This window comes from Macaca nemestrina, chromosome X (assembly GCF_043159975.1).
Source record: "Macaca nemestrina isolate mMacNem1 chromosome X, mMacNem.hap1, whole genome shotgun sequence".
NCBI classification, from domain to species: Eukaryota; Metazoa; Chordata; class Mammalia; order Primates; family Cercopithecidae; genus Macaca; species Macaca nemestrina.
The window spans coordinates 20,037,128-20,050,454 of record NC_092145.1 but is presented as its reverse complement, the minus strand read 5'-3'; the positions used below and the strand labels follow the sequence as shown (position 1 = coordinate 20,050,454).

General features: G+C 41.6%; 2 pseudogenes; both read right to left on the bottom strand.

Moving 5' to 3' along the window:
• Positions 1-2,990: 2,990 nt before the first annotated feature.
• LOC105481458 (putative SAGE1-like protein) overlaps positions 2,991-13,327 on the bottom strand; it is a 46,497-nt pseudogene continuing 36,160 nt past the window's right edge.
• Positions 3,544-11,023, bottom strand: LOC105481387 (sarcoma antigen 1-like; annotated as a pseudogene).

Genomic DNA, 13,327 nt, shown 5'->3' with positions numbered 1-13,327 from the left:
TGCTTTGACTCTCTTACCTCTTCTTCTGCTCCTTGGTGAGGAAAATGCTGTACTTCTCAAGGATTACCCTGCCAGGTCTGGCCCAACCGCACCACATTCATGTCTCAGGGTCAACTGACTTGAGACATTAATTATCCAGCAAAATCCAACCATAGCAGTACTTGGATTAGTGCTTGATCGAGTATACAGGAGAGGGGAGTCTGGGGAATCAGACTACAGCTGTCTCAGCTCGAGCTGCTATCACAGAATACCACAGACTGAATGGCTTCATCACCAGACATTTCTTTCTCATGGATCTGGAGGCTAGAAGTCCAAGATCAGGGTGCCGGCATGCTCAAATTCTGGTGAGGTTCCTCTTCCTGGCTTGCAGTCAGCCACCTTGCTGCATCCTCACATTTTGAAGAAGCATGGAAGAACAAATTCCCTTTTCTCTAATCATAAGGGCACTAATCTCATCATAGGGACCCAAACATCATGATCACATCTAAAGCTAATTACCTCCGAAAGGCTCCACTTCCAAATATCGTCCCATTGGGAGTTAGGGTTTCATCATATGAATTCTCAGAGGACACAAATACTCAGTCTGTTCATAATGCCTGCCTACCACAAAAGCCAGAAGTGGACAGCTTCATTACGACAGGCCCAACTGGGACAGCTCTGAAGGACAGTGGGGAAGGGAAATCTTCCCAGAGGGAAGATGTTTGAGCAGTGCTTCTGTGTGGAGGAGAGATGGCCAGACCTATCAGTATGTATCCATGTATAGGCGGTGTCTCCTTTATTGGCTGTATGTTCAAGGACTTTGTGGACACGTGATTGGAAATTTGTGACAACGAGGTCTGGGAAAAAATATGTGGACAGACTAGTCCAAATGGATATACAATGTGAAGATACTTAGGTCTCATGAGAGTTCTCGGCAAAGGGTAACCTCAGTAGAGCAGAATTTTAATAATCTGAAGGATAAAGTACCTATTATCTAGATATTAATCAGCCTCTTTCCCCAACACTGGTGTCATAAGCCCATGAGCTCACAAAGTGGCCAAGGTGACAGGTATAGAGATTATGCTTCAGTAGCATGGACTTCCATTCACCAAGGCCAACCTGGCTACAGTTGATAGAGACATGAGACAGCCAAGGGTCCTGGGTGAAACCCCTTCTTCAAGCCTAAAACGGCCTGAAAGTTGAGAAACTCGACTGCTGCTCCCGAATGAAACCCACACCCAGAAGAAGAACTGGCACTGTTTGCTAGCCTTTTCCCAGCTGATTCTTTCTTCATAATGGCGACGTGTGTACTGGGAGAAGGATGTGGGGCCAAGGGAAGTTTGCGTCTTGTGCAGGGGTGGTGGTGGGGAGCCTGGTCTCTTTGGTTCCTGTGTGGCGGTCCAGAATCAATCTGTGAGGTGGGGGCCTGTTAGCAGGACTCCCTCTCGCTTTGCTGAGAGTTTTTTTTTTCCTTCCTATTTTTCCTTTTCAACCAATAAATTCAGCTCCTCACCCTTCAATGTGTCCCCGAACCTAATCTTTCCTGTTCGTGTGACAAGAACTCAGTTTTAGTTGAACTAAGAAGCAAAATTCTGCAACATAGTCATTGCTGAGAGTACAATCTTCTAGAACGGAGGGCAACACTGAGTCTCTTATATGGCACCTGTCTCCAGTGTGATTAGCCAGTTACTGGATGGCAGGTGATTACACTGGACCACTTATACTATGGAAGGGACAGGACTGTGTTCTTGCTCAAATAGACACTTATTCTGAATATGGATCTTCCTTCCCATCCACAGTAATTTCAGAAAATAAACATTTGTGCACTTAGAAAATGCTTTATTTACCATCATGGTATCCCACACAGCATCACCTCCAAACAAGGCACTCACTTTCCAGAAAATAAAGTGCAGTTATGGCCCCATGCTCATGAGAAATCACTGGTCTTATTATTTATATCTCCCTATCCCCCATCATCTTTTTAAAGACACGATACTGCCTTGGTCTCATAGTTTTTTTATTCCAAATCAGCCTCCCAAAGTGTCCCCCATTATGTTAAAGTGATTGGATCAACAGAAACGTGGAATGACCTTGTACAACTCAGTTACACTCTAACTAGGTGGCAATACCTTGTAGGTCTAAGAAATTACTTTTAGGAAGCAGTGTTTGCTGTATATCTGCATCCAACATAGCCTGCTTTTTCTCCAGTTGTCAGGATTCATTAGTCTTAGAATGAAGGGGTATAACTGGGAGTGTCCCTACTCACTATTCACCTCAGTGATCCACTAGAATAAATGCTTCCTGTCCTTCCTACTTTAGGCTCTCCTGAACTAGAAGTCTTAGTTCCAAAGGAAGAAATGCTTTCAACAAGGGACACAACAGTGACTCCATTGAAAACAGATTGATGCTGCCACCTGGCCATTTTGGTCTCTTCAGCATCTTCCATCTAGAGGCAAAGGAGGGGGTCATCTACTGGCTGGGGTGATAAACCTGATGACCAAAGGGGGATTAATTGCACTACACCAGGGGCTAAAAAAGAGTACGTCTGATACATCTAGAGAGCTTCTTAGTGCTCCCATGTTTATTACACTTAACGGGAAATTACAGCAACCCAATCCAGGCAGGATATCTAATGATCCAGACTGTTCAGTAATGAAGGTTTGAGCCATCCTGCCAGACCAAGCATCATGACCAGCTGACATGCTATCTCAGGGCAAAGGGAATGAGAAATGGAGAGAAATTCCAGCTACAACAATGTGAGCTGCTGCAGAAATCAGGACTGTAATACTAAATACCTTGGTGAGTTATTAACTCATGCCCCTCCTCAGGCAGAAGAACAAACAAACAAACAAAAGCGTGGCTTTTATTAACAGAGATTTATTAAATATAAAAAGCTCCCTCCTTTTTTCTTAGCTTTTGGAAGGGAATTCTCTTCAATTCAAAATTATAGGAAGCTTCAGCAATAACCTATTCCATCCTACAGCATCTCCTTGGTTTTTGCACTAACACAATTATTTTTTTCTCATATGCTTAACTTTTCTGAGATGGCAGTGGGAATCTATTTCTTTAAGTGCCTTCTCGAGTTGTTGAATTAAGACAACTTTTTAAAACCTGAAATGAAAGAGGTATTCCATTAACCAGAGGATATCTACAGCATCTATGAGATGTAAGAGGTAGTAGTGGATACAAAACAGAATTTACCATCTACATGCAAATAGAAAATGCATCCTCATGGAAAGATACAAACTAGAAAAATACAAAGTGAGTCAACTGAGGGCCGACATCCACTCCCAGATTATGATAAATTTGGAAGGCTCCATGGCATTGGAAGAAAGTGTGAGAATAAGATAATACCAACTTAAATGCCTGTGGAAATAGCATGAAGTATGATTTAGGGCCGGCTGTGAAGTAAGTGCCTTATTTCAACCCACAGGTATATCCCACTGACGCTCAGCTTCTAAGAAATTATTGCATAGAGCAAGAGGACATAACAGGTGGTATTCTGAGACCCCTCAAATAGAGCTTAAGAAATATGATACAACAAAACCACCTTCTCCCCTTCATGACACTATGCATGCATATGGAAACCAAGTAGGAAAATTCAATTAAAAACTGAACATACACAGATCTCTGGTACTCATGGCCGGAATACCAGCTCCTGCCATATTAGTAAGCCCTGATAGAACATTTGACAAGACGTTATCTGGTTGCAGTTGGCTATTTTCCATCCTCTCTTCATGGACATTGGGATTGGCGATAGCATCTGGAAACCAAATGCAGAGGTTGAGCTGTGAAGTAAGTGCATTATGTCAGCCCCACAGATATACTCATCTGATGCTCAATTTCTGGGAAATTATCAAAGAAAGCAGGGGAGGATAAGCCAGGTGGCCATCTGATACCCCTCAAATTGAGGCTAGGAAAGAATATACAAAAAAATTACCTTCTACCATTCATGAAAATATGCCTGCTTAGAGAAACCAAATAGGACAGTACAACTAATAAGCAGACATACACAGATCCCTGGTACTCATGGATGAAATTCCAGCTGCTGCCATATTACCAAGCCATGGTGGAGCAGTTGATGGGACATTATCAGGGACTGGTTGATCGTTATTTATGTTCTCTTCACAGACGTTGTGAATGACTGCAACATCTGGAAACCAAATGAAGTGGTTGAGCTGGAAACCAAATGAAGTGGTTGAGCTGTGAGGTAAGTGCATTATATCAACCAAAGAGGCATACCTCTCTGATGCTCAGTATCTAGGAAATTATCTCACAAAGAAGGAGGATATATCAGTTAGCAATCTGAGAAAACCAAGTAGGACAGTACAACTGAATAAGCAAACATACACTGATCCCTGGTACTCATGGGTGGAATACCAGCTGTTGCCAAATAAGTAAGTCCTGGTAGAAGAGTTGACAAGACGTTATTAGGTAATGGTTATTTTCCATCCTCTCTTCATGGACATTTTGAGTGACGGTAGCATCTGAAAGCCAAAGGAAGAGGTCGAGATGTGAAGTAACTGCATTATGTCAACGCCACAGGTATATCCCTCTGAGACTCAGTTTCTAAGAAATTGTTCCATAACACAGGTGGTGATCTGAGACCCTTCAAATTTAGGCTAGAAAAGATAATATGACAAAACCACCATCTTCCCTGCATGACACTGCATGTGTATGGAAACCAAGTAGGACAGTACAACTACTAAACAAACATGCACTGATCCCTGGTACTCTTGGATGGAATGCCAGCTCCTGTGAAATTCATAAGCCCTGATGTAACAGTTGACAAGAATGTATCAGGTGCTGTTTGGTCAATTTTTGTTTTTTCTCCACAGACATTGTGAGTGGTGGTAAAATCTGGAAACCACATGAAGAGGTTGAGCTGTGAGGTAAGTGCATTTTGTCAGCCCTACAGGTATATACCTCTGATGCTCAGTTTCTAGGAAGTTATCTAAGAAAGCAGGGGAGGCTATGCCAGGTGGCCAACTGAGACCCCTCAAATGGAGGCTAGGAACGAATATACTACAAAACCACCTTCTACCCTTCATGAAAATATGTATGCATATGGAAATCAAGTGTGACAGTACAACTAATTAATAGACATACACAGATCCCTGCTACTCATGGATGGAATACCAGCTGCTGCCATATGAACAAGCTGCAGTGGAACAGTTGACTCGACATTATCAGTTTGGCATTGGCCATTTTCCATCGTCTCTTCATGGACATTGTGTGTGATAGTAGCATCTGGAAACAAAAGGAAGAGGTCAAGCTGTGATGTAAGTGCATTATGTCAATCCCACTGGTATATCCCATTGATGATCAGTTTCTAGAAAATTATCCCATAAAGCAGGATAATACATCATATGATGATTCGAGGCCCCTCAAGTTGAGGTCAGGAAAGATAATTCACAAAACAACCTTCTTCCCTTCATGACACTATGCATGCATATGGAAACCAAGAAGGACAGTGCAAGAAGAAAACATACCTACACAGATCCCTGTTACTCACTGCAGGAATACCAGTTCCTGCCATATTAATAAGCCCAGATAGAACATTTGACAAGACATTATCCTGTTGCAGTTGGCTATTTTGGATCCTCTCTCCATGGACATCGTGATTGATGGTGGCAACTGAAAACCAAATGAAGAGGTCGAGTTGTAAGGTAAGTGCATTTTGCCAACCCGACAGGTATATACCTCTGAGGCTCAGTTTCTAGGAAATTATCACATAAAGCAGGAGGATATACCAGGTGGTGATCTGAGACCCCACAAATTCAGCTCATGAAAGACAATACAATAAAACTACATTCTTCCATTTATGACACTGCATGCATATGGAAAAGAAGTAGGATAGTACAACTAGTAAACAAACATACACTGATCCCTGGCACTCAGGGGTGGAATACCAGCTCCTGCCAAATTAATAAGCCCTGGTGTAAAAGTTGACAAGACGTTATCGGGACTGGTTGGCTGTTATTTATCTTCTCTTCATGGACATTGTGAGTGACGCTAGCTTCTGGAAAACAAACGTAGTGGATGAGCTCTGAGGTAAGTGCAGTACATCAATCCCACAGGGATACCCCTCTGATGCTGAATATCTAGGAATTTATCTCATAAAGAACTAGGATATACTAGGGAGCCCTCTGAGAACCCTCAAATTGAGGCCAGAAAACATAATACGACAATACCACCTTCTTCCCTTGATGACAATATGCATGAATATGGAAACCAAGTAGGACACTACAACTAGTAAACAAACATACACTGATCCCTGGTACTCATGCCCAGAATACCAGCTGCTGCCAAGTAATAACCACTGGTTGAACAGTTGACAACATGTTATTAGGTTGGGGTTGGTCATTTTACATCTTCTCTTCATGGACATTGTGAGTGACAGTGGAATCTGGAAAACAAATGAAGAGAGTGAGCTGTGAGGAAGTGCATTATGTCAACCCCACAGGTATACCCCTATGATGCTCAGCTTCTAAGAAATTATTGCATAAAGCCAGAGGACATCACAGTTGGTGATCTGACATCCCTCAAATTGAGTGCACGAAAGATAATACAACAAAACCTCCATCTCCTCTTCATGACAATATGCATGCATATGGAAACCAAGTAGGACAATCCAATTTATAAGTGAACATACCCAGATCATTGGTACTCATGGCTGGAATAACAGCTCCTGCCATATTAATAAGCCCTGTTGGAGCAGTTGACAAGACATTATCAGATTGGGGTTGGCCATTTTCCATCTTCTCTTCAGGGACAGTGAAGGTGACTGTAGCATCTGGAAACCAAATGAAGAGGTTGAGCTGTGAGGTACGTGTATTATGGTAACCACTCACGTATATCCTTCTGATGTTCAGTTTCTAGGAAATTATCTAAGAAAGCAGGGAGGATATGTCAGGTGGCCATCTGAGACCCATCAAATTGAGACTAGTAAAGAATATACAACAATACCACCTTCTTCCCCTCAGTACAATCTGGAAACCAAACGAAGAGGTTGAGCTGTAAGGTAAGCGCATTATCAGTCCCACAGATATATCCTTCTGATGCTCAGTTTCTAGGAAATTATCAAGAAAAGCAGGGGAGGATATGCCAGGTGACCATCTGAGACCTCTCAAATTGAGGATAGGAAAGAATATACAACAAAACTGACTTCTACCCTTCACGAAAATATGCATGCTTATCGAAAACAAGTATGACAGTACAACTAATTAGCAGACGTACACAGATCCCTGATACTCGTGGATGGAGCTGCAGCCATATGACCAAGCTGTGGTGGAACAGTTGACAAGACATTATCAGTTTGGGGTTGGTAGTTTTCCATCCTCTCTTCACGTACATTGTGAGTGATGGTAACATCTGGAAACCAATGGAACAGGTTGAGCTGTGAGGTAAGTGCATTATGAAAACCTCACCGGTATATCCCACTGATGCTCAGTTTCTAGGAAATTATCCAATAAAGCAGGAGAATACATCATGTAATGATCTGAGTCCCCTAAAATTGGGGCCAGGAAAAATAATTCAACAAAACAACCTTCTTCCCTTCATGACACTACACTTGCATGTGGAAGCCAAGGACACTACAATTAATAAACAAACATACACAGATCCCTGGTACTCGTCGCTGGAATACCAGCTTCTGCCATATTAATCAGCCCTGATAGAACATTTGACAAGATGTTTTCCGTTTGCAGCTGACCATTTTCCTTCCTCTCTTCATGGACATTGGGATTGACGGTAGCATGCGGAAACCAAGTGAAGAGGTTGAGCTGTAAGGTAAGTGCATTATGTCAGCTCCACAGGCCTATCTGTCTGATGCCCAGTTTCTAGGAAATTATCTAAAAAAGCAGGGAAGGATATGCCAGGTGGCCATCTGATACCCCTCAAATTGAGGCTAGGAAAGAATATACTACAAAACCACCTACCACCGTTCATGAAAATATGCCTGCTTATGGAAACCAAGTAGGATAAGTCCAAATAATAAGCAGACATACACAGATCTCTCGTGCTCGTGGATGAAACTCCAGCTGCTGCCATATTACCAAGCCATGGTGGAGCAGTCGGCAAGGCATTATCAGGTGCTGGTTGACTGTTATTTATCTTCTCTTCACAGATGTTGTGAGTGACTGCAGCATCTGGAAACCAAATGAGGTGGTTGAGCTGTGAGGTAAGTGCATTATGTCAGCTGCACAGGCATACCCCCCTGATGCTCAGTATCTAGGAAATCATCTCATGAAGAAAGAGGATACACCAGTTAGCAATCTGAGAACCCTAAAATTGAGGCTAGAAAAGATAAAACAACAAAATTACCTTCTTCCCTCATGACACTATGTATATAGTGCATAGTGGAAACCAAGTAGAACAGTATAACATGAGAGCAAAATTACACTGATCCCTGATACTCATGTAGGAAATATCAGCTGTTGCCATATTAATAAACGCTGGTGGGACTGTTGTCGCGACATTACCAGGTGCTAGTTGGCCATTTTTTATCTTCTCTTCATGGACATTGTGAGTGACGCTAGCATCTGGAAACCAAATGAAGAGGTTGAGCTGCAAGATGTGTGTTTTGTCCCATCCTCCCCCAGAGGGACAGCTATGTATTCATCAGTTTCTAGGGAATTATTTATTTCATGAAACAGAAGGATTTACCACGTGGAAATCTCAGATCTTGCAAATAGAGATCAGGTAGGTAATACAATAAAACTAGCTTCTTACCTCTTGGCATAATGAACACGTGCAGTAAAGAAGTGCGACAGCAGAATAAACATTCACAGGTTTTTGTACTCATCATTTTGTGTCATCTTGCTGTCCTTTACATTTCTCATTTGATATTATTTGTACAGTTCACCTATAAATGCCATGCTGTGTGCAGCAGGAAGCCAGACTAAGTGAGCCCTCCTTAACTTGCCTCCTTTCTACCTCAAATATTCTGAGAAAATAGAGGTGGCTATTGGAGTTGAACACTCTTATCTCCACTCAATCATCACACATCTGTGTTTTTATATGATTCTACAGATCCTTCCCTTTTGTCTAGAAAAAGTGACTTTCTTTTCACTCCAGGTCTGACATCTCTTTCATTTATTCATCATCTGTGATAGGCAGCATGCCAGGAGCTGGGGATCAGCAGTAAACAGCCCAGAGAGCAACGTTGCCTGCCCTTGTGGAGCTCACATCCTCATGGGGCAGTCAGACAGTACATGCACAATGAGCAAATGAAGCAAGCAGCACTGGGCTGGTGTTGGGGAAGCAGTCCACAGGCCTATGGGAGACAGCAGCAGAGGGAGCCTCAGGGGAGACTGCTGGTTTGACAGTGTCTTCTGAAGAGGTGCCACTGGGCAGGCCTTGGAGAAGAAGCAGAGCCTCCTGTGCAGAGGCAGAGGGAGAGTTCCAGGCTGCGGTGAGGCCAAAGGTAGGGGATGGAGTGGGGATGGACCAGGCACTACAGAGCTGAAGGACAGAGGCAGAGAGAGCCAGGAGGAAATGGATGGGACCTGTGTTAGGAGAGATGCCAGGCCGTGCAGAGAGGCTTGCAGACCAAAGTCAGTTCAGGGTCTGTTCTGAGTGCTTAGGAGAGTTGAGGATGGGTTTTCAGGAGGGACATGGCATGATGTGATTTACACAGTTATGTGATAACTGACATAATTATCTAGCCACATGGTTAGAGAGTATGTGATAAATGAGTGAAGATTAGAAAAACAGAACTAAGAAGGTATTCTACTAGCTTGGAGAGAGATCATGGCAGTGTGCACTGGAGGGATAGAGAGAAATGGCTGGATGCAGAATTTATACTGGGCACTGACTGCTGGACTTGCTAAGAGATGGGAAATGAGAGAGTAATAAAAGAATCATAAGATAACTCATAAGTGACTTTAAGTATTTTGACTTGAACTACTAAGTAAAAGTACATCAGGGGTGTTCAGGAGGTGTTAGGGAACTGACTATGAGAGCCGAGTGCTGCCAACTCTTCCTGAATCTGCTTCAGTGACCTTATGTTGAGAGTTTGAACTAGGCCATGGTGGGATTATATGCACTATGGATAGCTGCAAACTCTAAAAACCAGGACTTCTAAATCCCCCATACCTGTGAACATCTGGTTGTTACACTTTTGTGGATGTTTCACTTAATGGACAGTATCTTTAACTGAAATCGTGAAGACTAAAAGTAGAATATTTTTGGAGAGAGTGAGGTCAGAAATTTGAACATGTAGGGCCAGTTGAATTTTAGATGCCTATTAGACAGCTAGTAGAGATACCACGTGTGTAGCTGCATTTGAATCTGGATTTCAGGAGCAAGTTGTAGTCTAGAAGTATAATGGTGAGAGTTTTTTTAGTGTGAATCATTTAAAATTCTAAGACAGCATGGCATCACCTAAGGAGATAGTATATTGAAGGGAAGAGAGCCTAGGATCATGATAAATATGTGAAATATTTAGAAGTGGGAAGGCAGAGGAGAAAAACAAAAAGGAGAAGGAAAACGAGTCTCAAGTAACACGGTAAGAAATCCAGGTGTCTCGGGACCCAAGAAGCTTTCCGTGCGGGAGGAAGTAAACAACTGTGTCACATGTTGTTGAGACATTAATGCCAAAATGCAGCAAACACTGGTGACCTTGATGATAGTAGTTTCATGGAGTACACTAAGAAGCCAGACTGCACTGGGTTAGAGCGGAGTGTGAGGACAGGCAGAAAGTGAGCAGACACATCCTCTTGTTGAGCCCACCATCCCCTTCTGCCCCAGGAACCTGCTTCATTCATCTAACGCAGCAACTCCAAATTGTTGCACCTAATTAGAACCTTGCCCTTCCACTTGCAAATGTGCTCATATCTGTTCATCCCTCAAGGACATGACTACAAATGTCCTTTGACATGGTTGAGGCCCAGAGATTGCATTCCCCTACACCTTCCTGTTTGTCTAGTCACAGGGACATACTCTTCCTTCTCTTAGATGAAGAGTGTCTCTTGGATTTTCTGGAATGTTTCTTTTTGCTTTGAAGCCCTGTTGCAACTTGATTTACTTCATCACCCCTCATTTACTGAAAAACATCAGTGGAAATATTCCATTAAGGTCAAATCCAACCATTGCAAAGTCACAGTCTTCATATGCATACACAGACATCCATTTATATAGTTAATATAAAGTTTTAGTCACAGGTCAAAGATTTATCATCACCCAACACACGTGATGCTCTCAGAAGAGGCAAGCTAATTTTAATCTAGTCTCAGTGAAACAAGGGAAGGTAAAATACAAGTTGTTATCCAAAGTCAAACATGGTACAGTCATGATTAATAGAATGCTTGGGGAATGAGTGGTTTTCATCAACTAAAGGAATAAACACATGATTATCTCTCTAATGAAGTATGCATCATTTTGTCTCAGCCCTTGTTAGGGGACAAAAAAAAAAGTCTTTCTTATCCTTCAGTGCTTTAAAGCTACGTATTAACAAATACTGATTAATACTTTATTAGATGATACGTATAGATAGTGAAGGGTAGGATAGATTGAAAAGGTAAATGTTCCCACACATGGTGTTCCCAGACATGGTGGGAACATTTACCTTTTCAATCTATCTTACCCTTCACTATCTATATGTATCATTAGGTATATCATATAGATATATACAGATGTCGTTATATCTATATGCATCACTGTCTATATTTATCTATATGCTTAATTCCCCAAGCATTCTGATTAATCATGAGTGTGCCATGTGTGACTTTGGATAACACCTTGTATTTTACCTTCCTTTGTTTCACTGAGACTAGATTAAAATCAACTTGCCTTTTCTGAGAGCATCATGTATGTTGAGTGATGATAAATCTTTTTTTCCAACATGTTGATCTTGGAGTCAGGCAGGGGTAGGGCATGCTTTGCAATGTTGATGGTAGATAAAACATGAAATTCAAGGGTATTGTAGGTTAACTAAAAGCTGTTTTCATCAAAGGATAACCCAAGAATATGCTCCTGACTACCAGAGGTACCAAGAAGAGCTGGTACTACTTCTACTGAAAGTATTCCAAAAAATTGAAAAAGAGGGACTCCTACCTAACTCATTTGACGAGGCTAGCATCATCTTGATACCAAAATCTGGCAGAGATACAACAAAAAAAGAAAACATCACGCCAGTATTCCTCATGAACATCGATGCAAATATCCTCAATAAAATACTGGAAAACTGAATCCAGCAGCACATCAAAAAGCTTATTCACCATGATCAAGTTGGCTTCATCCCCAGGATGCAGGGTCATTTCAGAATAGGCAAATCAATGAATGTAATTCATCACATAAACAGAACTAATGATAAAAACCACATGATTATCTCAATAGATGCAGTAAAGGCCTTTGATAAAATTCAACATCCCCTTATATTAAAAGCTCTTAATAAACCAGGTACTGAAAAAAATACCTCAAAATAATAAGAACCATATATGACAAACCCACAGCCAATATCATGCTGAATGGGAAAAAGCTGGAAGTATGCCCCATAAAACTTCCACAAGGCAAGGAGCCCTCCCTCACCATTCCTATTTAACATAGTATCAGATGTTCTGGCCACGGCAATCAGGCAAGACAGAGAAATAAAGAGTATTCGAATAGGGAGAGAGGATGTCAAATTATCTTTGTTTGCAGATGACATGACCCTATATCTAGAAATCCAAAGATAACTTGCTGAAATCTATAGATATTTTTCCCTGTTCGAAAAGTACCCTTACACACAAACTTGGTGTACAATTTCAGAAGTGTGACCAGCCTAAGATCTGATTAATTTAGTGGACAGATGACCCCACTTAAAATCACCAAAATGGGTACAGAGGGTTTGTGGACGGATGTCAATTATCCTGGACACTGTCAGCTTTGTTATTTCCATATTAACAAGGAATTCTCTGCTGAACTCACAGCGGTAAGCAGTGTCATATAGTATTTGTGTGTGCAATCTCTGAAATCTCACAGACCTAGGTTCTGTCACTTTTCCAACTGGTTAAACCTCTGAGAGCTGCTTAAATGTGCACTCCACGATTCTATTTCCATAAAATGGGCATAAAACAGTATCTAACTCATGGCACTTTTATAAGGATTACCAGAGATAAAGCACAAAGAGGATAGTGTATGTGCTGGTTAATATATACTTTCCTTTAAGCTTGAAAAAAAGTAAACTTGTGGGATTCAGTGAAAGTGGGCATTCTAAATATTAAAATATTCAAAGATAAACTACTCGTGCAATAAACACCTTCCTACAAACTAGACTTGATAGTTTCAAAATCAACAAAGGCCAAGACAAAAAACTTGTCTGGTTTCAGCAGACCAAATTTCCTACTAGTTAACTTGTCTAAATGAC